The sequence below is a fragment of the Chiloscyllium plagiosum genome, chromosome 8 (genome assembly GCF_004010195.1).
Source record: "Chiloscyllium plagiosum isolate BGI_BamShark_2017 chromosome 8, ASM401019v2, whole genome shotgun sequence".
NCBI classification, from domain to species: Eukaryota; Metazoa; Chordata; class Chondrichthyes; order Orectolobiformes; family Hemiscylliidae; genus Chiloscyllium; species Chiloscyllium plagiosum.
The window spans coordinates 90,620,348-90,648,089 of NC_057717.1; the positions used below are offsets into that span (position 1 = coordinate 90,620,348).

At 43.3% G+C, this 27,742-nt stretch overlaps 1 protein-coding gene across 16 annotated transcripts in view; it reads right to left on the bottom strand.

Moving 5' to 3' along the window:
* Window positions 1-27,742, bottom strand: part of LOC122552175 (adhesion G protein-coupled receptor L1-like) — a 588,240-nt gene that overhangs the window by 542,995 nt on the left and 17,503 nt on the right. Inside the window, exon 1 of one of the 16 annotated variants that reach the window (XM_043694721.1) lies at window positions 23,760-23,778. The exons of the other annotated variants lie outside the window; for them this stretch is intronic. The gene's annotated coding sequence lies outside the window, so the exon portion shown is untranslated. Of the gene's footprint in view, window positions 1-23,759; window positions 23,779-27,742 lie in introns of those variants that run through there. 16 annotated transcript variants of the gene reach the window in all.

Consider the following 27,742-nt stretch of genomic DNA (forward strand, 5'->3'; position numbering starts at 1 on the left):
TCCTTGCCAGCTGCCGTTAGCAGACCTAACGCTAACATTTCTTAAACCCGTTCTGCATTTTTAAACTTACATTATGCATCTGTCTAAGTTTTTTTTCACCCCATGATCTGTGTGTCCTTCCTATTATGATCTGCCTATACTGTTTGCAAACAAAGCACTTTACTGCACTTAGGTACTTGCGACAATAAATGAATCAAAACAAGCCCTCACAATCATAACGAATGGCAGAGAAGGTGTGAAGAGCCACATGGCCTTCTGCTGCTCCTGGTTTCCACCTTTTCTATAGAGTGAGTGCAACAGAAGTCCACAGGAGCAACTGCCAAGATGTAAGAATGTATTGATGAGGAAAGGTCAAATAGAGGTCCTTTACTCTTGGAAATTTAGAAGAATGCAAGGTTATCTCGTTTAAAATTTATTACAGGGCTCGACAGGATAGATGCAGGAAGGATGGTTCCTCCTGTCTGAGAGAGTGAGTAGAGAGTCTCAAACTAAGGCAGACAATCTCAGAATGTAGGAGAGGACATTTAGGACCGAGATGGAAAGGAAATTCTTGTCGACACCAGAGGGCTGTGGGGACTCAGTCACTGTGACTGAGCTTGATAGATCTCTACATGTGGAAAAACATTCTGTGTGTCTTTCAGAGAAGCAAGTCCAACATTGGAAATGAAAACCTGTCAGCTTTGTCCAGTCAACAACTGAAGGGGGTATTGAGGCTAAAAAGAGCAGGGAAAGCAAAAACGTTGGATGTGTAGGTTCTGTAATCTGAAAAAAAAACACCAGAGAAAAAACAAGCTGATACCAAAAGCCTCGCTAATGCTCTGGCAATAAAGAAATGAATGAACAATATGTGGCAATGGCCTGATCTCCACTGTTGTGTTTTTTTGGTTGAAGGACATTAGGACGATAGAGAGGAAACAATGAACATTCATTGAATGATGCCAGGAAAAAGAATTATAAAGGAAGAATTTGCAATTAAGAAGCACTTTTCACAAACACATAATATGCCAAACCATTTTTCACAATATTGAAGAGTTTTTGATGTGTTGTCAATGTTGCAATGTAAAGGACATACAATTTATATAAAGGCACAAAAAGAAGGAACTATTGTGTACAGGAACACAAAGGTTAAGAGGGAACCTATAGCAAACTTCAAAAGAATAAATGGCTGCTGGAAGATAAATAACAAAATCATTTTCATTGGCTTATCACCCACCTGTTTCTCCTGTTCCCTGGATGCTGCCTGACCTGCTGCGCTTTTCCAGCAACACATTTCCAGCTTATCACCCACCTGACCTTTCAATTTCAGTCAATCCCACTGTTTAGATTCCTCAGGGTTTTTCTGATAACTGAGCCCATTATGAATGCTTGGCTGAGTTCAACAAACGTAAGAATCATTTATCTCAGCAAGTGGCTATGTTCACGTCTTTATTGACATTTTGAAAGACATAGCAAGAAGATCATATGACTTTGAAAGTGATTACTGAATGATTATTTGTTAGGATTTATAACAGATATATGATTTGAGGGGAATGATTACTTTGTGAATGATTTTTATGAATGACATGTTTTTTCTTTCCAGCATGGAACACATCCAATAGAGAATCCTATTAGATTATTATCACTTTTACTAAAATATCAGTTCAAAGAGATCCTAAAGTCTGGGTGACTGGCTGTAGAGGATTCATGTCAAGATTAGAGTAGTGCTGGAAAAGCACAGCAGATCCGGGAACATCCGAGGAGCAGAAAAATCGGCACTTTGGGCAAAAGCCCTTCATCAGGAAGGAGGCTGGGAGCCTCGGGGGTGGAGGATGCATGGTGGACTCCTGGGGTGTATGACAGTTGTTGCTCCGGGTGTATGGGTTAATGTATGAGAGAGTTTGGAAGGTGACATTGGGGCATGAGTGTCATGTTGGAAGCATGGAGAGTGTGAGGAGGCAGGAGAATATGATAGGGCATGATGTATGTTAAACATTGAGGAGGGAGGGCTGGGTATATCTGTGAGGAATTGCAGGAAGAATGGCTACACCATGGGAGAGGTGGGTTGGATATGTGAAGAGTCATTCGGGGAATGTATGGACAACATTGAGACCTGAGCTGCTGACCTACAAAAAAATGCATTGCAGATAAATGAGAGGAGATCTTAAATAAACAAGATACCTCTGGGTTTGACAGGGTAGATATTGACGTCTGTTCATGTATGTGCCTGTCTGGTGTCTAGAACCAGAGGGCATAATATCCAAGTAAAGGTCAACCATTTAAGGCAGAAATAGGGAGGAATTTGTTCTTTCAGATGGTCATGAGTCTGTGGAATTCTTTACTGCAGAGGGCTATCGAGGCTGGGTCATTAAGTACATCCAAGACTGAGATGGATAGAAGAATGAAAGACTTTGGGGAACAGCCAGGAAAGTGGAGTTGGAGATTATCAGGTCAGCCATGCTCTCACTGAGCTGACTCAATACTGAATGGCCTCCTTCTGTTCCGACATTTTATGAATGAGGAGGGTGTCTAATCAAACTGCCTTACGCCCACAGCTACCCACACTGCATTGTGGCTCACCAGAACCCAAACATTCTTCTTCCCTGGCCATAGACTGTGGTAGGAATGTGGTTTGGAGGGTGGGCCTGCATTACAGAGGCTCACCTGCACACATTGATCCAGCTGAACGTATGATATCACCAAAAAAGATCTTGAGCGGGAGATGATATCCAGGGAAATGGGAATGGCGTAGACTCAGCATATTCTGTTTGTGATGATGCTAGCTCTGAGCTCTGTGTGATGGGATAATAGAATTGATAGTCAAGGGGGACAGTCTGTGTGTCTCTTTCAACTTTGACCTGCTCTTTTGTTCATGAAAATTAAAGTAACATAAATGCGAGAGGACTAAAATTCAGATACATTGATCTTCACTGCCTCCTCCCCTGTCCATCCTCCCAATGATCAGTCTGTTGATTAGAACTGTTAAAACATTGGCCGCAATAACCTGAACTAAAAGGTGAGCACTGGGGACAATGGGTCGACTGGTCTTCTCAGTATTTTCTATCACCTCTGAGATCTTGCTGTAGGTTCAGACCAGGTTAGTGAATGATGACTGTGCTCTATCCATTTGTCTTTAAAAGAGTTACTTACATGCACAGGACTTTCAGATGAATTGGGCTTTGTTTAAAAGAGTATTCCTGTGACAATGCAGGAAACACTACTGTCAATTTGCATATAGTAAGTGTCCACAAACAACCATGATATGACCATTTATTGTCATGATGGTGGACAAGGAGTAATATTGCGCACGATATTCGGTGGACTAGATTTGTTTTACATCCACATATAGAGCAGGCAAGCTTCATTTGAACATTTTATCAGAAAATAAAGGCACCTCCAACAGTGCAGCACTCCTTCAAAGAATTCAGAGGGAATAAATAAAGTTAGGCACTAAGTATAATCATAGAATCCCTAAAGTGTAGAAGTAGGCCACTTGGCCCATCAAGTCAACCCCGACCCTCCAAAAACCTTCCCATCCAGGTCCACCCCATCTCTGTTTTCCCCCATGGCTAACCCACCTAGCCTGCACATCCCTGGACACTATGGGCAATTTAGCACGGTCAACCCACCTAACCTGCACATCTTTGGACTGCAGGAGTAAACCAGAGCACCCAGAGGAAACCCATACAGTCACAGGGAGAATGTGCAAACACCACACAGACAGTTGCTCAAGAGTGGAATCTAACCCAAGTCCCTGGCGCTGTGAGGCAGCAGTGCTAACCACTGAGCTCAATGCCAGACTGAATGGCCTTCTTAACAATTGTGTGATTCAGTGCCTCATTGGAGCATTAACTTTGTACTTAATTCTCTGCGCTGAGGTGTGAACTCAGTGAGTGCTACTTACTGACCCATTCACTGGCTGACCCTCTTACCTTGAGTCAGAGCGAATTTCACATTCTGCACTCGTGGTGTGAAAAATGTCTGTTCTCTGTCATGTTACTGCTTTAATGGCTAAATATCTTCATGAGCCAGGCACCCAGATGATACCACATGAATAGGAAGGGTTTGGAAGGATATGGTTCAGGAACAGGCAGGTGGGACTAGTTCAGTTTAGGATTACATTCGGCATGGACTGGTTGGACTGAATGGTCTGTTTCTGTGCTGAATGACTCTGTGACTCTTGACTACCATCCATGAGGACAAGCAGCTGCACTCTGGACTAAGGATAAGTACATAGACACCATAAAACTGCAAATTATCTGCTAAGAAAACCTGTTTGAGATTAACAAATAAACTGAACCTATGCTACTAACCAATAACAGAAGAAAATGGCAGTTCCTCTATTTAAGGAAGGGTACACTTGCATTGGAGACAGCACATTGAATGGCCACTAAGTTGGACAAACTGGGATGAAATGGTTGTACTATGATGAGCACCTGAGCAAACTGGGCTTTTATTCTCTGGTGTTTATGGTTTTGAAGGTTAGAAACATCAAAACATAGACAATAGGAACAGGAGTAGGCCTCTCAGCTCTTTGAGTATGCTCCACCATTCAATATGATCATGGCTGATCCTCCAATTCAGTATCATGTTCTTCCTTTCTCCCCGTGCCCTCAAAACTCTATGTAACTCTTTTCCTTGAAAACATTCAATGTTTTGCCCCCCCAGAGAATTTGGCAGAAAATTCCACAGGCTTACCACTCTCTGGGTGAAGACGTATTTCCTCATCTCAAGTCTTAAATGGCCTACTCTGTGTCCTTAGACTGTGGTCCCTGCTTCTGGGCTCCCTGGTTATCGGGAACATTCTTCTTTTGTTTTCCATGTCTAGCCTGTTAGAATTCTATTGATTCTCAGGGATTCCCCCTCTCATTCTTCAAAATTCCAATGAATACTATTCCAACCAATCCCGTCTCTCTTAATACGTCAGTGATGCCATCCCAGGAGCCAGTCTGGTAACCTGCTAACAGTTGCTGTTAATAGCTAGAGTGCATCATCAGTAATGGCAGATATTGTCACCTCACATGAAACTGGGAGGCAAGAGAAAAGGATAGCAATGAAGTTCTGCTCAACGTTTCTGTAAATGGGGTAAATAGATTGTTCACTAGTTTGCACTAATCTGCTTTCCAGTCATCCTCTATCAAAAACATTCTGGAATCCAAAGTTAAAAATCACACAACACCAGGTTATAGTCCAACAGGTTTAATTGGAAGCACACTAGCTTTCGGAGCGACGCTCCTTCATTAGGTGATTGTGACAAAGCTAATGTGCTTCCAATTAAACCTGTTGGACTATAACCTGGTGCTGTGTGATTTTTAACTTTGTACATACCAGTCCCGGCATCTCCAAATCATGCTGGAATCCAGTTGTGATATCGACACATAACTTATCACCACTCTCTACACTCTCTCTTGCCTCCTCATAAACCTCAATTAGGTCAGTCAAACAAGATTTTCCCTTTAGGAATCTGTCCTGATAATTCATGATTAAATTTTTCATTTCTCTCTATGTTCTTTTATTATCTCTCTTTGTGAGGATCACACTATTTTTCATATTGCCAATGTGAAGTTGACTCATCTATAATTACCAGGACAGGTTGTGTTCCTCATCTGACCTTTGTAAGTATAGGAGTCATCGAAGCAATTTGTCAGTTCTCTGGCATAATGGCTTTCTCAAACAAATGATTAAATATATAGGGTGTAATGCCAGTGCTATGCCTTTCCTAGATTCCTTTACAGTACACGGATGCACTCCATCAAACTAGGGTGTGTTATTCATTTTGAACTCGATTAGTTTCTTCAGTACATCTCGGATAAGGTCTGAGCGGCCAATCAGGTGTCTATTACCAGGCAGACTGCTGATCCAGTCCCACTGCTGGCAAGTGCAGGCTCAGGATCCTCTGTTCTTTTTAACAGAAACCTCTGACCATTTCACAGAGCCATGGAATCTCATATTCCAGATGAAACAGGCTCAGTGGTCAGCACTGCTGCCTCACAGTGCCAGTGACCCAGGTTCACTAGAGTTTGCACATAATCCCCATGTGTATATGGGTTTCCACCCAGTGCTGTCATTTCTTCCCATAGTCCAAAGATGCGCAGGTTAGCTGGATGAGCCATGTTAAATTGCCCATAGTGTCCAGGGATGTGCAGACTAGGTAGACTAGCCATTAGAAATACAGGGTTGCAGGGATAGGATAAGGGACTGTGTCTGAGTGAGATGTTTGAAGGGCTGGTCCAGACTTGATGAGCCGAATGGCCTCTTTTCGCACTGTAGGAATTCTTTGAGACCATTCAGCCTGCTGACAGTGATATCTGATTACTTCCATGTGAATTTTTAAAAAGATCTTAGACGATGTAGGGGAATGATAATGGAGGTGTTGAGAAAAGAAGGGGTTAGGCAGGTTAGGAAGTGATGATGATGGTTTCCAAAATACCCAAAATCACTGTGAGGGGCATTCTTTAAATGGGAGCATGTTACTGACATCACAGTCTAACAAGTGGTGCAGAATGAAACAAATTAAGCACGATGTGCTGGGAAGCTGACAAATTCCACTATTGCAGGGTCTCCCTGGAGACCGACAGAAGCTCTGAATGAATACAGCAATTTTCAGCCTCCCACCCGTAGAAGTTCTTCGATGGCTTGCTGCCCTCTACCCATGTGATGTCAGGGGTCTTCTGAGGGAGTGTGGGTAATCCCCAAGGGCGAAGACATGTGGTGAAGAGGGACTCAGAAGTCACGCAAGTATTTTAAACAATTCCCGCACCTAGGGCTGCTGCAACGGCGCACCTTGTCACAGATTGACAGAAAGATTCAGCAGTTAGAAACATTCAGTGCCTTAACAAGAGGAACTTACAAGAGTCTGCCTATCCATGAGTTCAGAGGACTTTAAATGACACTCCATTGAAGCCTCACTCTCCCTCCTTTGATTCTCAACCCACCAGGGTCTGGCCTGTTCCACACTATCAAATCCTAGAGAACTGAGTGCAATGTTCAGCATCATTCACAATTCTTCAGATATCAGAGCATTCAATGTCCAAAAATACTGAATCCAGATCAATATCTATGCTTGGCCAGATACAAGTTTATTCATGTTACCCAAGAGCCTGGCAATGACAATCTCCAACAAGAGAGAATTTAATGAATGCCACTTGACATTCAAAGACATTGTGTCATCATTGAGTACCTCCATCACCAACATCCTGGAGGTTACCACTGATCAGAAATTCTACTGGACTCACCATATAATATGCAATAGCTACAAGAGCAGGCCAGAGGATAGGAATACTGTGGCAAGTAACTCACCTCGTGACTTTCCAAAGCCTATCCACCATCGACAAAGATTGAGACAGGAGGGTAAATGAACACTCCCCATTTGCCTATGTGGGTGCAGCTCCAACAACACTCAAGAAGTTTGACTTTATCCAGGACAAAGCAGCCTACCTGATTGGCATCACATCCATAAACATCCACTCCGTCCACCACCGACATTCAGTAGCAGCAGTATGTACTACCTATAAGATGCTCTGCAGAAATTCACCATAAAACATTAGGCAGCACCTTCCAAACCCATGATCACTTCCACCTAGGAGGACAAGAGCAGCAGATACAAGAACACCATCACCCACAAATTCCCCTCCAAGCCACTCACCATAGGGATTTGGAAATATATCGCAGTTGCTTCACCATCACTTGGTCAAAATCCTGGAACTCCCTCCCTAACAGCATTGTGGGGTGTTGCTGCACCAAATGAACTTTAGGCACCAGACATCAGACGGAGCCCCGCCTTCACCAGACAGAGCCCCACCTACACCACTCAGTACAAAATAAATCAGACTTACTAATTCAGGGTACCCTGAAAATCAGAGTGCATCAAGTAACTCAAACAATATTCTGAGTAATTCAGACAACATACTGAGTCATTCAGACAGTGTACCAAGTCAGACAGTGTACCAAGAAAGTATACCGTATACTTCAGAGACTGTATTGAGTAACTCAAAGACAGTAAACAGAGAATATACTACAATGTACCAAGCAAATTAGTCACTGAGAACTTCAGCCAATACTCTAACTACGTCAGACACACTGTCCTGAGCAAATCACACAGAGTACAAGCTGCAAAAGGGAAATCAGCCAGTATTCCAAGTAAATCAGAGAGTGACTAGATTACTTACAGTTTGGAAACAGGCCCTTTGGCCCAACAAGTCCACACTGACCCTCCGAAGAGCAAGAGAATCCAAGTGTACTGAGGAAATCTGACATGAACTGAGGATATCCAACAGTTCTCTCAGAATATCAGGCAGTATCGAGTAAATTAGTATGCATTCCTTGTTCAGAACACAGTGTATCAATGAAATTGGAGATATTCTGAGTAAATCAGTTTGTACTGAGAAAATTTGAACATATTCCCAGCAAGCCAGTGAATGTCCCAAGTAAATCAAACTGTTCTGAGCAAATATTCACTGTACCATGGAAATTAGACAAAACACCAATAAATCAGATATTATACTGTGAAAATCAGACAGTGTACCGAGTAAATCAGACAGATGGCACAGGGGGAGCAAGCCAGACCAAATCAAATTTGAGATCACTAGATTTGTAACACAGTGAAATTAAAACATTCAACGATGCTCAAAATTGCTCATTTGTGCCTGACCAGACTTGACAAATAATAAATCTTGGATACCAAGTTTATAACTTAACCAAAAATTTAAAATTAGCAAAATGTAAGCAGAACTCATATATAAGGCAATCTAATATCCACGATCTAAGCCCAATCTTTATTGATTACCAATCCCCATACTGACACCGACAAACACACAGTTAAAGGATAAATCTTTCAATAACCATCTGGATGAGGAATACCAGCCTTCATGAAATCCAATGGCCAATATTGCAGGTACGTAGAATAGTATCATGCTTAAATTCTGAAGTCACTGTCAGTACAGATAACTTGAGCAGGCCTCTGGAGACTTTTCTTCACTTCTTATAGACTGGTGTTTTTTTTCTCAGGACTTTCAACAAGTCCGTAACTGGAGAAGAACTAGACAGAGCAAAATAAAAAAGAAAGTCCTGCAGCTTCCAAAGCAACACTGCCATCTGTTCTCAAAACCCAGACAAAAATGTTTTGGTTTCTCATATTCAACATTCATTGTAGTTGGCTGGCCAGCACTGGTCCTACCTGCATTGAAAAATCAGCAGCGCACAGTGTGAATCAGACAGTGTTCACAACAATCAGACGCTGTGAATGGAATTCAGAATGCCAATTAAATCAGCAAGTACTTCAAGAAAATCAGAGATTATGTTGAGAAAATCCAGCAGTATGTCTTCGTAAATCAGACAATCAGTCTGAGTAAGTCAGATTGTGTACCGTAAACTGGAATGTCAGTATATCAGTCAGTATTCCAAGGAAATCGGAGTGTGTACATTGAAATCAGAGTGTGTTCGTCCAAATCAGGGGGTGTTCACTGAAATCAGAGACTGTACACGGAAATCAGAGAGTGTACACTGAAATCAGAAAGTATATATGGAAATCAGAGATTATGCATGGAAATTAGTGTAATTTAGAATCAGAGAGGATAATTTAGAATCAGAGAGTGTTCATGGACTTCCTTGTTTATCAGCTTCCTTCCTCTAAGGCACCTTTTTGATAAGTACTAGCAGACCATTAACTTTCAATGTCACAAGTGTACCTTACACTATCCTTTGGTTTAACCTTGTCAATACCAGCTCAGTAATGGATCCTTTATGTTTCATTTCATTGCTGACACTAGACTGAAGTCAACTGGATCTTTTGTGCACTGTACTGCTGTACCTGAGCTGCTAATTTCACAATGCAGGATAGCAGTATTTTGAGCTTCTTCAGCCTTCAGCTTTTGATTGAAGGTCATAGGCAAGGCTGCATCTGTCGGGCGAGCCCCTGACTGTGCATTACCAATGCCCTCGGTGTAGTGGACACTGTCGATCTTCTCTAGCAAATTAATTGGAAGGTTGAGTAAAGTGCCATCCTGGTTCAACTCATACATCTTGTTTGGCCTGATTTCTGCCTTGACCTTTGGTCTGATTGCATAAGGCACTGATTTAACCTTGCAATATTTCCCTTGATTCTCATCCTTGACTTTCAATTTGACAGAGATCTTTCATTCATTTTTCCCAGATCTCAAATTAAAACAGTGGCATGGTCCTTTAGGATTTGTGATAGATCAGTCTCAGCATCTGATATTTTTTAAAATAATCTGTTCAGAGATGTTATTACACACCTCTATAACAGATGGGATATGAACTTGGCTCTCCTGGCTCAGAGGCAGGAATACTACCAATGCACTGTAAAGCAAGCAATTCACTTCAGCCCAGTTGAGTTTGATTTTCTCCAACTGACGTCTTGCCGCTAAAGCCGGAAAATTTCCTTTGACATTGTTGAAGGCCAAATCTTCACACTGGCTATATAACTGAATATTCACACTGATATAACGCCTTAAAGGCACCACTTTGTCTGTGCAAGATTTCAGCACAAAACCTTAGCTCTTTTTTTTAACAAGGTATTCCTGAGACTGCCTGTTGCTTTCAAGTCTATGTCCCCGCCTCAAAACATTTCCCTCTGGTGTAGGGTTTATATTACTCCCATGGTCCTTTGGGGTGGAGTATGTGCCACCAGTGACTTTTGCATTGTTCTCCTGTTTCCTGGGGTTAATTATTTTTTCGATGAATTAGTGGATTGCTCAGTAGATCTCGAAGCAGATCCCACCCATGTTACCAATTTTCTCCTTGTGTCATGCTTCAATAAAGATTAAGGGCCATGGTGGTGTTTAACCACAACAGGTGCTTTTTGAAGAAGGTGTTCACTCTTCAGATGGTTAGTGAGACTGAGCAGTTTCCCTCCAAAGTCGGTTAAGAACCGTCATGTCACATGATCAAACTCTTAAAGTGACAGTGCAACAATATTCTGGGTTAAATCAGACAGGGCCGTGAATTAAACCAGACAGGGTCCCAAATTAAACTAGACAGGTCCCTAGTTAAACCAGACAGGGCTCCAGTTAAATTGGATAAGAGTCCCGAGTTAAATCGGACAGGGCCCAGGGTTAAATCAGACAGAGCCCCGAGTTAAATCAGACACGACCCCAAATTAAATCAGACAGGGCCCCCAGTTAAATCAGACAGGGTCCCCAGTTAAACTGGACAGGGCCCCGAGTTAAATTGGACAGGGCCCAGAGTTACATCAGTCAGGGCCCCGAGTTAAATCAAACAGGGTCCCCGAGTTAAATTTTACACGTACCAAGTTAAATCAGACAAGTGCCCCGAGTTAAATTAGACATATACCAAGTTAAGCCAGACAATGCCCAGAGTTAAATCAGACAGGGCCCTGAGTTAAATCAGACGGGGTCTCGAGTTAAATTAGTCAGGGCTCAAGTTAAATCAGACACAGTCCTTAGTTAAATCAGACTGGGCCCCAAATTAAATCATACAGGGCCAGGGTTAAATCAGACAGTACCCCGAGTTAAATCAGACAGGGACCGAGTTACATCAAACAGGGCCTCGAGTTAAATCAGACAGGGACCACGTTAAATCAGACATGTCTTCGAGTTAAATTAGACAGTGCCCCGAGTTAAATCAGGCAGGGCCTCGAGCTAAATCAGACAGGGCCTGGAGTTAAATCAGACTGAATCCTGAGATAATTAAATAAACCTTTCCTGTTTATACTAATGGTTATTTTATATTGTCCTCATTGAGCAACAACTTGCGATCAAATCAACTTGTGAACAGACTCAGAAACGGATACATTGCAACCCAAGGACTGACTGTACACACTCTGATTTACTCTGTGTACATTCAAGAGGTTAAAAAACAAACGCAGATGGACGGATTAATGATAGAGATCAGCCAAGATCCAATGTCAAAAATCTGAACGCCCTATCCCGATTTTCTGAACTGTGTGGGGTTTCAAAACAATTGGTTTTCACCACTGTGTAGTATGGCAGGCAGTTTGAGTGTCCTGTGAAATCTCAGCCTACCCAATAGCAAGTCTTGCCTTTGGCTAAGCTTCTTTTAAAGACAGTGAAGTGATTCTCTTCTGTCACCATGTGTCTGGTGAAAGGAAGTCTAATTTCTCTTGCTTTTATTCACTAGCAGGCTATTCAATTCCTTTTCACTCCCTTTGTGCAGCACCCTCCCCATGCTCATGGTCTTTCAGCATACATCTGGCCTCAAGCAGCCCCAGATAAAGTCCACAGGCTTAGTAATAATTGACAAGCGCATTATTGAGCTGCAGAAACACAATACTCTGCTGAAGAATACAGTCCTGTGGGCACGAGTCCCTTCGTCAGGGGAAAATGAGGACAAGATAAGCAAGGAAAAACAAAATCAAAATGTCTCAAATCTTTGAGGGGTGATGCGATGGGAGAATCAGAATAAAGCTAGTGCAGAATTCTACCATCCTGTTCACAAACCCAGCACATCTCGAAGAGATTACACCAATTAAGCATCTTTTGAAAATATAAACAGAAACTGCTGGAGGAACTCAGCAGGTCTGTGCAAAGAGAAACTGAATTGAAGTTCCAGTTCCAGAGACACTTCTTCAGAACTGTTCTGACAAAGGGTCACTGGACTCCAAACATAATTTCTCTCTCTCTCTCTCTCTCTCTCTCTCTCCATCGATGCTGCCCAGACCTGCTGAATTTCTTCAGCTGTTTCTAGTCTTGTTTCGGATCTACAGTTTTTTTTTGTTGTATTTTTGAGTGGTTTTTTTTAAAGCATTTCTCTCATGGGGAAATGCAGCAGCCAATCAGTGCACAGCAAGCTCCCACAAACCATCAATGAAATAATTAATTATTAACTTATTATCAAGGTTAAGGATGCAAAGGTGTTGACTGATTAAACATTGGTACATCTCAGGCTTGAGACCAGGGGCTCATGGATTACGTTCCCAAAATATGGCATTTAATTTAAATTGGTTAGGTTCCCTTTTACAATTATTTTTGTTTTAGAATTGGTCTTTCCAGAAATAGTGAATTAATTAGTTTATTTGGTTCATTCATCACTCAGAACAGTGTAGAGAAAGCCTGGTTTACGGCCTTACTAGTCTGAAAATGTCTGACCTCAGCAGACTCAGGACTGGATAGTATACTAGTTTTTTTATATATTTATTCACTCGAGGGATGTGTGCGTAACTGGCTGGGCCAGCATTTTTTTTTGGTATCCATTCATTGCCATTGAGATGGTGGTGGTGAGATGTCTTCTAGAACCACTGCAGTCTACATGCTGTGGGTTGTAACCCACAATGCCCATAGGGAGGGAACTCTAGGATTTTGACCGGGCGACAGCGAAGGAATGAAGATATATTTCCAGGTCAGGATGATGAGTGGCTTGGAGGGGAACTTGCAGGTGATGGTGTTCCTTGTATCTGCTACCCTTTTCCTTCTAGATGGAAGTAGTCGTGGGTTTAGAAGGTGCTGTCTGAGGATCTTTGGTGAACTTTTGAAGTGCATCTTGTAGATGGTGCTACTGAGCATTGGTGATGGCAGGAGTGGATGTCCATGCATTCGTGGCCAATCAAGTGGGTTGCTTTGTCCTGGATGATGTCAAGCTTCTTGAATGTTGTTGGAGCTGCACCCATCCAGGCAAGTGGGGAGTATTCCATCACACTCCTTGTTTGTGCTTGTAGATCGTGAGCAGACTCTGGGGAGTCAGGAGGTGTGTTACACACTGCAGTATTCCTAGCCTCTGACCCACTCTTGTAGCCACTGTGTTTATGTGATGGGTCCAGTTGAGTTTTTGATCAATAGATGTTGATAGTGGGGGATTCAGTGATGGTAACACCATTGAATGACAAGGAACAGTGATTAGATTGCCTCTTATTGGAGTAGGTCATATTCTGGCATTTGTGTGGCACGCATGTTACTTGCCAATTGTCAGCCCAAGAGCTGAAAATGTGTTGCTGGAAAAGCGCAGCAGGTCAGGCAGCATCCAAGGAGCAGGAGAATTGATGTTTCGGGCATGAGCCCTTCTTCTCCTGCTCCTTGGATGCTGCCTGACCTGCTGCGCTTTTCCAGTAACACATTTTCAGCTCTGATCTCCAGCATCTGCAGTCCTCACTTTCTCCTAGAACTTGTCAGCCCAAGCCTGGATATTGTTGCATTTGAACACGGGAATGCTTCGGTGTCTGAGAAGTCACAAATGGTGCTGAACATTGTGCAATGGGAGACTGCTTTGGAATATGAGGCACAAATAGATTTTCACCTGGAGGGAGGGAAGGAGTGCATGATGTCTATTACATCAGCGAGTCGTGAGTTCATGGAATGCCCTGCCAGTAGCAGTGGTGGACTCTCCCTCATTATTCTATGTTCTATGTTAAAGCCTTCTATGACCTGTGGGCACCACAGAGGCTGCATTGTTTAACAGTCCCAATAATGACATTTTAATTTAAATTTATTTTTATATTTTGTTTCAGTTACATGCCCCATTAAGGATCAGTTAATTAGTTAATTAATTTAATAGTTAATCAATGCTCCAAAGAGTATAGAGGGAGACTTCTAGGACAATGAGTATTGTTTAGAGAGGAGATAGATATTTTTATGTTGCATTTTATAAATAATTACATTGTGAAGAAAAAGGTTGGTGGTGCCTGGTTTCCTAATTTATCTAGGCTCGGAATTAATTAATGACAATGACCAGATCATCTATTACAGTCATATTGATTGGTGGTTTAGTGTTAGCAAGAGCACCATTGAGAACTCTAAAATAAAACAAAGAACTGCAGATGCTGGAGATCTGAAACAAAACAATTCCTCCTCCCTCCTGACGCCATCCTACATTCAATAAAGCATTATTATGTGTCAAAATGGGTGCTTACACACTTCACAACTTGGCAAACAGTGCCGCGGTGGTAATGTCACTGGGTTAGCTATCCAAAAGGCCTTCGTGGACACAGGTTCAAATCCCACCACTGCAGCTAGGGGAGTTTAACTATAATGAATCTGCTATATTAAAGCCTGCCTCAGTAACAAAGCCCCAAAACTACAACATATTTTTGTATTCGGAAGGAAAAAACAAACATCTGGGAGGAGAAATTCCCATTCCATCCTGGTCTGGCCTACACGTGACTCCAGACCTGTGGTAATGTGGCTGGCTCTGAACTGCCCTATGAAATGGCCCAGTCAGCCATTCAATTTATGGGCAATGAAGGATCAGTAACAAACGCTGAACTTTCCAGCGATGCTCACGTCCTATCCAGCCTCCAGTTTCTGCCACTGCGCAGAGCGCCGAGGCCAATACAAGGTAGTGGATTCCGGAAGAATCTGCACACTGCTGAGTGTGGACAAACCTCCGTGTGGCAATTCCGCCCTGTGGCTTCGGGAAAACATTGCCCTCGTCCCACTGAAGAATATGACATGAACAACAGAACTTATATACTGTGTTTATTCGCCATGACACAGGCTCTATCGGACCATGTAATGCTCTACCTTGATATGATTAGAGGATCTGGGCGATAGGCAAACTCCCTGGAAATTTATTTATACGCTATTTATTAATTAGATATTGGGTAATGTTGTAGAACAGATAGATCTAGGGGTTCAGGTACATAATTCTTTTGAAATGTGCATGACATGTAGACAAGGTGTTTAGCAAGCTTGCCTTCATTGCTCAGACCTTTGAGCGTAGGAGTTGGGACATCATATTGAGGTTGTACAGGATGTTGGGGTACTACGACCAGTTCTGGTCACCCGTCATAGGAAGGATATTATTAAGCTGGAGAGGGTTCAGGAAAGATTTACCAGGATGTTGCCAGGAATGGAGAGTTTGAATTATAAGGAGAGGCTGGATAGGCTGGTATATTTTTACTGGAGTATAGGAGGTTGAGGGGTGACCTTATTGAGGTTTATAAAATCATGATGAGCTTAGATAAGGTGAATCGCAAGGGTCTTTTCCCCAGGGTTGGGGGTGCTCAAAACGAGGGAGCATATTTTGAAGAGTAGAGGAGTAAGATTTAAAAAGGACATGAGGGACAACTTTTTTGACACAGGGAGTAGTTTGCATATGGAATGAACAGCCTGAGGAAGTGATTTGAAAGCATTTGAAAGACATTTGGATAAGTACATGAATAGGAAAAGTTTGGAAGGATATGGGCCAAACGCAGGCAGGCGGGACTGATTTAGTTTGAGATTATGGTCAGTATGAACTAAAGGTTAGACTAAAAGGTCTGTTTCTGTGCTATATTATATTGTGACTCTCTGATTCTATCTGTCACTCACTGGAGATCTTACCTTGTGAGCAACTCACTTGCAGAAAGTTCATTTGCAATGTAATACTGTACCCTGACTAGGCTGGGCAGGGTAATACTGTACCCTGACCAAACTGGGCAGGGTAATACTGTACCCTGACCAAACTGGGCAGTGTAATACTGTACCCTGACTAGGTTGGGCAGGGTAATACTGTACTCTGACTAGGCCGGGCAATCAACATATCAAGATTTATTGGGAACATTCAGAGGCAAAGTTAAGACATCAGAGAGAGTGCACGATCATCTGAATGGCTCACCCTATTCAACACTTCACAAATGTGGACGTTCATCTGCATTGGATGAATAATTTCTGATTTTTAAACTTCTGATTTTCTAAACAATGTCATTCAAACTGGCTTCATCTCGGTATCTCTGAGTCAAAACACTTTGCCACCCACTAACTCATGGTGAGTAGCTGGATTCAGTACAGATAACACCAGAATCCAGACATACTGAAGAGGTGCAATGGTAAAAAGGAGAGTATCACTTTGAAGACATCACGTTTGAGGTGGCAGTAGAAGGGATATTGACAAGGAGAGAGAGGCAACTTGCCAACTCTCCTTCAAGACCACCTTCCAGACCCACATGTTTATGTAGGACAGTATAGAGATCACATGTTGGACTCATCAGTCATCTCACACCCCAGTGAACTGCAGTGGAAACAAGTCATCATCAACTCCAAAGGACTGCCTAACAGAGAGAAAGACCAACCATAAAAATCTGCCTGGTTCACGAACATCTTTTAGAAAACCTGTTGTATGAGCAATCAATTAGAATTGAGAGTTCTCAAAGCACCTAATAAAGTCACAGCACACTGCTGTGCCCTGACCAGACCAGGCAATGTAATACTGTACCCTGAATAGGCCGGGCAGGGTAATACTGTACCCTGACCAAACTGGGCAGTGTAATACTGTACCCTGACTAGGTTGGGCAGGGTAATACTGTACTCTGACTAGGCCGGGCATGATAATACTATATCCTGACTAGGCCATGCAGTGTAACACTGTATCCTGACCAAACTGGACAGTGTAATACTGTACCCTGACTAGGCCGGACAGGGTAATACTGTACCCTGACTAGGCAGGGCAATGTAACACTGTACCCTAACTAGGCCAGACAGTGTAGTACTGCACCCTTACTAGGCTGGGCAGTGTAATAGTGCACCCTTACTAGGCCAGGCAGGATTGGGTGTATGGTAATATCCTTTCTCCAAATGCCAATCTTGGCTCAGTGTACACAATTCTCAGTCTTGAATCAGAAGATTGTGAATCTCAGCTACAATTAAGTGTAGTGTTAAGAAAATGTCACACTGTTGGAGATGCAGTCTTCTCACTTGAGGCATTAAAACAAGGCTGCATTTTTCTGATAGTTGCAAAAATCTCACACATCTACGTCTAAGAAGTGGGGGAAGTGCAGGGTGCATTCTCCCAGGACCTGATCAATATTTATCCCTAATTCAACAAAAGTGGTTATTATTTAATTGTTGTTTGTGGGAGCTTATGGTGTGCAAATTGTATGCCATATTTCCTCCAATGTATGAGACTGCAGTTCAAGATTCCATCATTGGTTATAAAGTGTGAAGTTGTTATAGAAACGCTGTTACGAAACATTGATTGAATTGGACTGTATTACAGTGAACGGTATTTTGTTTGAGTGCTCTGCCATTCTGTTGTACTCTTGCAAGACAAGATTTGGATGTTTGTGAACATTTGAAGGATCGTTTCAATATTTGACAGCAAGAAGAAGTTGGACCATCAACTCACCAAAACTTGTTTGATCATGTCTTCCAAATACACGACCACTTCCATCTTGCAGGACAAGGGCAGCATCATCATCATTCTGGCTCAACATAATGGATCTCCCTCCCGAACAACTCAGTAGCTGGACTGCAGTGGATCACCTTCTCATTGGTCAACAAGGGGTAGGCAAGAAATACCTTGCCAGTAATACTCTTATGCTATGGACGGGCATATCATAGAGAGAGAATATTTTAAATAGTCTGAACATGTAGGAGCAATTCTAGGCCATTTAACCCTTTGAACTTGCTCTGCCATTCTAGATCTACCTGAATGCCATTTTCGTACATAATCAGTGATATCAGAAATAATTTCAAATTCACTGCTGCATAACCTTGTGGCTCTTAAAGTCAATCTCACTGTTAATAAAAGCCAACACACCATAAGCCTTCTTAACAACCCTATCAACTTTGAGGGATCTATGGACATGGACCCCAAGATCCCTCTTTTCTTCCACATTGCCAAGAATCCTGCCTCTAACCCTGTAATCCGGATTCAAATTTGACCTTCCAAAATGAATCATTTCACACTTTTCCAGGTTGAACTCCATCTGCCACTTCTCAGCCCAGCTCTGCATCCTGTCAATGCCCAGTTGCAACCTACAACAGCCCTCCACACTATCCACCACTCCACCAACCTTCATGTCATTGGCGCCTTACTAACCCACCCTTCCACTTCCTCATCCAGGTCATTTATAAAAATCACAAAGAGCAGAGGTCTCAGAACAGATCCCTGCAGAACACCATTGGTCACCAAGCTCCAGGCTGAATACATTCTATCTACTACCATCCTCTTAAAACACATCCTGATCCAAAGCAGAGAGCCAGAGAAAATTATCCCAAGGAATTTTTTATTTGATTTATTATTTACTCATGTATCTAAGGACAGTGAAAAGTTTTGTTTTGTGCGCAGTACAGGCAGTTCATACCATACAAAGTGCATTACGATTATACAACAGAGCAAGGAATACAATGTTACAGCTGCAGAGAAGGTGTTCAAAGAACATTAAATTTAAAATTTGAGAGGTCCATTCAGACATCTAATAATGGCAGGGAAGAAGCTGTTTTTGAATGTTGGTACTTGTGTTTAAGTTTTTGTAGCTAATACATGATGGTGGGTACAACCATTTCTAGCAACAGCACAAACCCCTCCACAATCATACAGTTCCCTTGCAAACAGCACAAATGGACTCTCCAACAGGATGGTGGGAAGTCTATTGAAAATAACACATTGCACAATACTGTGTGTTACTAGGGGTGGAGGGGAAGGCAACAAAATTTGCTGGTGCAAACTTGTCTTCAGATATCGCTCATTGATTCAGTTCAGGTACAAACAGGAATGAAATGAGGTCATCCCAAACAGGCTCAAAGTGCAAATTTTCTGTGCTTCAGGGGAATTTAGTCAGAACATATTCAGCTGGTCCATCCAACTGTGAGCCCCACACCTCAGAGTAGGGATATTGGCCTCAGGGGACAGACAGTAATAGATCCACCAGAGTTTAGTTGGTAAAATACAGGGACAGTTTACACAAGCATGGCTTGCATTCTCTTATGTATAAATAAGTTGCAGGGATGGTTTCATCAAGGAATGCATTTGCCAAGCACTCTATCCATCGTTTTCTTCATACACCCTCTTCTCCGGTGGCACGGTGGCTCAGTGGTTAGCACTGTTGCCTCACATTGTCAGGGACCCGGGTTCAATTCCAGCCTCGGGCAACTGACTGTGGAGTTTGCACTTTCTTTCTGTTCTGCGTTGGCTTTCTCCCACAGTCCAAAGATGTGCAGGTAGGTGAATTGGCCATGCTAAATTGCCCGTAGTGTTTAGGGATGTGTAGGTTAGATGCATTAATCAGGGGTAATGCAGAGTAATACGGGAATGGTCTGGATGGACTTGCTGGGCCGAGGGGCCTCTTTCCACTCTGTATGGATTCTAATCCACTAAAATTCAGTAGCAGCATGGGATCCCTACAGTGTGGAAGCAGGCCATCATCCAACCTCTGAAGACCCAAGCCCCTACTCTATCCCTGCCTTTCCCATGGCTAATCCACCTAGCCTGCACATCCCTGGGCACTATAGACATTATATCATTGCCAGTCCACCTAACCTCCACATTTTGGACTGTTGGAGGAAACCAGAGGAAACCCGCACAAAGAGAACGTGCAAACTCCACCCAGACACCCAACGGTGGAATCGAACCGAGATTCCTGGCACTGTGAGGCAGCAGTGCTAACTACTGAGCTATCATGCCACCCTCAGTAGACAACAACTGCAGAAATTCACCAAAGATGCCTAGTCAGAACCTTCTACACTGATGACTGTACCATCTATAAGGACAAGGGCAGCAAGTACATGGGAATTGCACTACCTGCACACCCCCCTCCAAATCACTCACCATCCTGACTTAGAAATCCATCATAGAAAAACAAAACACTGCAGATGCTGGAAATCTGGACTAAAGTCAGAAAATGCTGAAGAGACTCAGCAGGTCAGCATCTATGGGGAGAGAATCAGAGTTCATATTTTGAGACTGGTATGATTCTACAGAACTAGTTATCTGTTTCTCTGTCCAAGCATGAGACCAGACCTGCTGAGTTTCTCCGATGTTCTCAGTGTTTGTCTTATTGCTGTTCCTTCAGTGTCGCTGAGTCAAAATCCTGGAACTCCCTCCCTAATGACATTGTGGGTCAACCTGCAGCAGTTCAAGGAGGCAGTTCACACTACAGAAGATCTGAAGAATAATCACATTAGGCACAAAACGTTACCTTTGTTTCTCTCTCCAAAGATGTTGCCAGACCTGCCGAGTGTCTCCCACATTCTCCGGTTTTGTTAGCACAGCCAAGAACCAGATGCTATATTCAAAACATGCAACAACAAAAGCCTGCATTTCTATAGCACTTCCCATTCATTGAAATGGCCCAAGGCATTTTATGAGAGTGTTGGCAGCCAGGATTTGACACCGTGTAATGTGCAGGACCATTGTGCCAGTTGATGCAAGAATTACAATGGTACAAATGTGCAAATTAAGCAAAGAAGGATATGCCTCAGGCCCTGTGCCTAGTCCACCATTAAGTATGGTCATGGCTAATCTATCGTTTTCCAATTTCCACATTTTCATCCAGTCCCATTAATCTTTGATTCTCCTGACTAACAAGAATCTATCCACATCTGCCTTAAAAATATTCAGCGAATCCATCTCCAGCATCTCAATGGCAGAGAGTTCCAAAGTTACATTACCCTCAGAGAAAATATTTCGAACAAAGAACAATACAGAACAGAAAAAGGTCCTTTGGCCCTCCAGGCCTGCGCTGACATCTTTTGTCCTTCCATATTAAAACTGTCTTCACTTATATGGTCCGTATCCCTCGATTCATGTATTCGTTCAAATGTACCTTGAATGCTCTACAGAGTCTGCTTCCACCACCTCCTTTTATCTCAGCCCGCTTGGCACACCAGCCTCATTCCTGAAAGAGGGCTTATGCCCGAAACGTTGATTCTCCTGCTCCTCGGATGCTGCCTGGCCTGCTGCGCTTTTCCAGCACCACAGTTTTCAACTCCACCTCCTCTGATAGCACGTTTCAGACACTCATCGCTCTGGGTGAAAAACGTGCCTCACACAGCTCTTTCAAACTTCCTCCCCTCGCACCTTGAACCTTTGTCCCCTAGTAATTGACCCCTCCACCCAGTGAAAAGGCCTCATACTTCCTACTCTATCCATGCCAGACACAATCTTAGAAACTTCTATCATGTCACCCCTCAATCTCCTGCGTTCCAATGAAAACAAACCCAGTCTATTCAGCCTTTCTTCATAGCAAAAATCCCCCCTACCAGGCAACATCCTGGTAAACCTTTTCTGTACCTTCTCCAAAACATACACATCGTTCTGGTAGTGGGGTAACCAAAACTGTCTGCAATATTCCAAATGTGGCTTAACTAAAGTTCTATAAACCTGCAGCATTATCTTATACTCAATGCCCCTGCCAATGAAGGCAAGAATGCCAGAGGTCTTTTTTACTATCTTATCGACCTGCGCTGCCACCTTTAGTGATCTGTGCCTGCTCACCCAGATCCCTCTGCATATCAATACTCCTAAGGGTTCTGCCATTCATTGTATAACTTCATCTGCCATTTACCTGTCCATGCCTCTAACTGATCTTTATCCTGCTGTATCCTCTGACAATCCTCCTCAGTACTTGCAACTCTTCCAATCTTTGTATCATCTGCAAACTTACCAATTAGACCAGCTACATTTTTCTCCCAATCATTTATGTAGGTCACGAACAGCAGTGGTCCCAGCATTGAGCCCTGTGGAACACCAGTAGTCACAGCCCTCCATTCCGAAAAGCATCCTTCCGCCACTCCCCTCTGTCTCCTATGACTAAGCCAGTTGTATATTCATCTTGCCAGCTCATCCCTGATACTATGTGACTTCACCTTTTGTACCAATCTGCCAGGAGGGACTTCATCAAAGAATTTACTGAGACAACATCAACCACTTTCCCTCATCAATCACTTTCGCCAACTTCTCAAAAAACACGATTAAGTTAGTGAGGCCTCCCCTACATAAAACCATGCTGTTTGTCGCTAATCAGCCCTTTTGTTTCTAATTGCTTGTACAGATCATTCTGGTATAACACGTGTTTCATCAACATGAATTGGCTACAACGCGACTGACGAATTGTGGGCGCTACTTGGAAAATGCAAACTTTCTACTGAATGGGTATGGCAATTTTCTGTGGTGATCTTCAACAGCGTGATTTTCTATAGCATGAGGTTGCAGAGGGATACAACTGTCATGTTATAGCAGGACCACCTGTAGGTCTTGTCCCTGAGAATCATTTACTCCTCATCTCTGTTCCAAAAGGGCAACCCTGAATTTTGGGCTAGAATGTGAGTAGAAAGAGAATGTGAAAAGATTCATGGAGGGTACTCCAGTGTTTAGGACCTTGCCAAAATAAGGCTCAGTATACCAATAGTGAAGTGATTAAAACTGAAGATACACAAGAGGTCAGAATCAGAGGATCATAGGAATGGTAGAGTCAACAGAGTCAGGGAGGTTCGAGGCCACAAAGGAATTTCAACACAGAATCATAAATTTGAGACATTATTGGACAGAACCAATGTTGGTTGGAAAATGGAGGGTGATGAGGACTTGGTAAATCAGAAATCAACTTGGATTATTATGAATGTAAATGGAGGAAAGAGAATGAGAGAGACAAAGTCAGAGTGTGTGAGTGAGTGAGCAAATGAGTGAGTGAGTGAGAGACAGAGAGAGGAGAGAAGACAGACTGAGTCAGAGTGAGAATGAGAGTGAGTGAATGTGTGAGTGAGTGAGTGTGAGAGAGTATGAGAGAGAGTGAAAGAGTGCGAGAGAATGGGAGAGAGTGAGAAAGTGCAAGAGAGTGGGAGACAGTGAGTATTCTCAAGCTCTGACCCCCTATTGTCCAGGTACAATACTGACTGCGTTTTTCTCTCTTAGGTGCAGTGGGAGTTTATGTCCATGCAGTATTGGCCATTGAAGATTAAATATTAGAAATAGCAAAGATTTCTCTTCCACCCCCAGGAATATCAGTGGCTGTTTATTGCACATACTCACTGTAACAGCTTCAGCACAGTTACAAACATAAGCAAACATAAGCAAAACATTGCCAGGGAAGAGGAGAAAAATAAATCCCTTTCAGGCAAACTGCAGTAATGTAGAAAAGATTAAAGACCATTCATTACCTGTCACTTCCTACAGCTTCAGGATCACATCCAAATATTCTTCACACAATAGCACTAGGGAAAACAAAAAAACAGAAGATAGCTGGGCCAAAGAAAAACTCCTTTGTGTATCTGGACTGTACACTGAGATTTTCTTGATTTTTTTTATTTAATCTGTTCAGAGGTATTATGAGAACCGTCGGAGCAGGTGGGACTTGAACCTGATCCTCTTGGCTCAGAGGCGGGGATACTACACTGCGTCAAAAGAGTCCCAGTGAGATTTGTTCAGGAATGGCATCAAATGGGATCCACGTGAGGAACAATCCCATTTCCAATCTGCTGGCTGTGTTCACTATGGAGCTGGCTTCATTTGCTGGGCAGCACTGCCCCTAGTGGATAGGCTGGCTACTGCAGTGTCCTCACAGCCACAGAAGGGAAACACTGAGGGGAGAGGGGGGGATGTGGCAGTCTAACTGCTGTGTTACCCCCACAACAAAGATGGGGTAGTTGGCAAATGATAGCCTGGACAGCAAGCATGAAATTAAAGTTGCCATAGAAGTCTCTCATTAGAGAGGCCCAACTGGTGATGCATTTAACCAGAGGCACATCTCAGGCGATGAGGGTGGGGTGTGGTGAGGTTGAGAAAGAGGGGTCTTCCTTGTCATCTCAGATAGTTCAGGAACTGAACCTACACCATCAAATACCTCCAGAGTGGCTGGTATCTGGCACCAAGTCACTCTTTATTTATATATGGAGAGTCCTTGACGTTGATCCAGCTCCCCCAGAACCAACTCCAGGAGTGACAGAACCTCTGACATTCCTGTTTATATCTGTCAGCCAGGGCTCCCTGATTGGACCTGATTAACAGCCACAATCAGGGAACTCATATTCTATGAGACCTACCTGCTGAACTCTTTGCAATCACTACATGCCATTCATGCCACTCTGCATTACATACCAACTGACCAACCAACTCAGCTAACTGACCCCACCCACCCCCAGTAACCTGAGTGTCAATGGGAAAGACAGCAACGCAGAGAAGCCCCATAGCCACGCATAGCTGGGGAGGGAGTCATGTATAGGTCACAGGGATCAAGTGACTGTGTGGGGTTGGAGACAGAGGTAAATGTTATCCGGGTTGGGATAGCGGAGTTAATATTTATTTAGCAATGATTGCAGGGGTGGATAATTTACTTATAGCTCCAGGGAAACATGGGAGAGGACAGGTAGAACCGAATAACAATGAAGCTGTAATGTGGAGCAACAGCCAGTGACATAATAGCTGAGCAGTTAGCGCAAAATATCACATTGCAACTGATGCAGCAAATGATTACTAAGAGCTTATCTCAGAGGATAGGATCAGTTACAGCCAAAACGAAAATCACACTGAGAGAAGGCTAAAGTGGAGGAAATGCAACAACAAAGTGACAGGGTACCTATGGGAGGGTCAAAAGCAGAGGAAATGTCTTTCTGAAGCTCTGTTAGTTGTTACAATAGACTGGCAGCCATCTCTATGCTCTCTGTAACCTGGCCTGTTTCCAATCCATCATTGTCCTCACACCAACTCCTGATCTCCTTTGGGTCCACTGATCTAAGTTTGCTCATTTTCCAAGGAGGCTTTTAATATTTTTAAAAATGTTGTATATTTTCATGACTTTCTCCCCCCTCCTCTTTTCTTATTCATTCCTAGGAGATGGGCATTGGTGTGGCATTTATTGCCCATCTCTAGTTGCCCCTTGAGTAGGTGGTGGTGAACTGCCTCCTTAAACCGCTGCAATCCATGTGCTATATGTTGACCCACAGTGCCATTAGGGAGGGAGCTCCACAATTTTGACCCAGCGACAGTGAAGTAACAGCGCTGTATTTCCAGGTCAGGATGGTGAGTGGCCTGGAGGGGAACCTGCAGGAGCTCATGTTCCCATGGATCTGCTGCCCTTGTCCTCTAGATGGTAGAACTTGCAGATTTGGAAAGTGCTGCCTAAGGAGCCTGGGTGAGTTACTACAGGGCATCTCAGAGATAGTGTACACTGCCACTCCCACCTATCGGTGATGGGGGTGGATGGGATGGGTGGTGAAGGTGAACTGCATTTCCCTGTACACCATCGTGCTTCTTGAATGCTGTTTGAGCTTCATTCATCCAGGCAAGTGTATCACACTCCTGACTTGTAGGTGACTAAGAAAGGCAGGAGTTACTTGCCACAAAATTCCTACCCTCTGACCTGCTGTTGCAGCCACAGTATTTGTATGACCAGTCTGATACTATCTACCTTTGGTCAAAGGTAAACCCCCTGCAAGGATGTTGATGATGGGAAATCCAGTGCCGGTAATCCCAATGTGTGTCAATGTGAAGTGAATAAACTCTCTCTTATTGGGCTCAGTAATTTCTTGGCACTTTATGTGCCAGTTATGTTACTTTCCACTTATAAGCTTAAGCCTATATATTTCTCAGGCCTTGCTGAGTTAGGGCACTGGCTGCTTCAAGACCTGAGCATTGCACAATCATCAGTGAACATTCCCATTTCTGACCTTATCATGGACGAATCATTGATGAATCAGCTGAAGCTGGTTGGACCTAGGACTCTACCCTGAGGAACTCCAGCTGAGATGTCCTGGACCTCAGATGACTGACCTCCAATAACCACGACCATCTTCCCATCTGCTAAGCATGACGCCAACCAGTGGAGAGTTTTTCCTCCAATCCTCAATTGGACTTCAATTTGGCTCCTCCATGCCTCTTAAGTTGCTTCTTCAATGTTGAAAGCATTGGGATTCAGATCTTTTGTCTGTGTTTAGACCAAAGATGCAATGAGTTCTGAAGCTGAGAGTGCACTTAGAACCTAGACTGAGCATCAGCGAGCGAGTTATTGATAAGTGGTGGGATTTGAATTCAATCAAAAATATACAGAATTAATTTGACCTACCCGTGAAACTACTGTTAACTATCTGAAAAACCCATCTGGCTCACTAGTGTCTTTCAGAGAAGGAAGTATGCCATCCTCACCTGGTCTGGCCTGCATGTTACTCCAGACCCACAGCAATGTGGTTGTGCTCTCAACTACCCTCTGGGCAATTTAGGATTATCAATGAATGTTGTCCTAGCCAGCATTCCCTCAGTACTGTAGGAGCAAATTACTGCAGATGCTGGAACCCATACTGAAAACAATAAATACTGGAGACCACAGCGAGTCAAACATGGAGAGAGCGCAAGCTAACAGAGTTCTGATGAAGAGTCATCTAGACTTGAAACGTTAGCTTGCTGTCTCTCCATGGATGCTGTCTGACCAGCTGTGATCTCCAGCTTTGTTGTTTTCAGTTCCTCAGTACTGTCCCTCCGACAGTGCAGTACTCCCTCAGTACTGACCCTCTGGCAGTGCAGCATTTCCTCAGCACTGAATGGAATCATGGTTGGCATAGACATGGTGGGCCGAAGGGCCTGTTCCTGTGCTGTACTGCTCTATGTTCTAAAGACATGCAAAAATTGAGGTGAAATGATATGACAATTTCTTTGGGTTTCTGAAGATTTTTTCAGGAATACTGTGGTCAACAGACACAGCGTTACATCAAATTTACATCATAGAACTAGGCCATTCTGAACCAGGATGTGAAGGTTCAAATCCCACCTGTTCCCAAGGTATGTTGTAGCATGTTTGAACATCTCCTATCCAGAGCGGAGATAGTGACGTCGCACTAATGTTGCTGTACTGGAGGTGCATCACAATTCAGAGAGCCAGGCTAATGCCTGTATTTGAGAGAGTGAATCAAGACAACTAGTGGCTCAGTGGTTAACACTGCTGCCTCAGAGCAGCAGGGAATCAGGTTCGATTCCAGCCGCAGATGACTGTTTGTGTGGAGTTTGCACATTCCCACCTGGTTCTCTGGTTTCCCCCCACAGTCCAATAACATGCAGGTTAAGTGAATTGGTCATGCTAAATTGCCCATTGTGTTCAGGGATGTGTAGGTTGGGTGCATTAGTCAGGAGTAAATACAGTGTGGGGAATGGATCG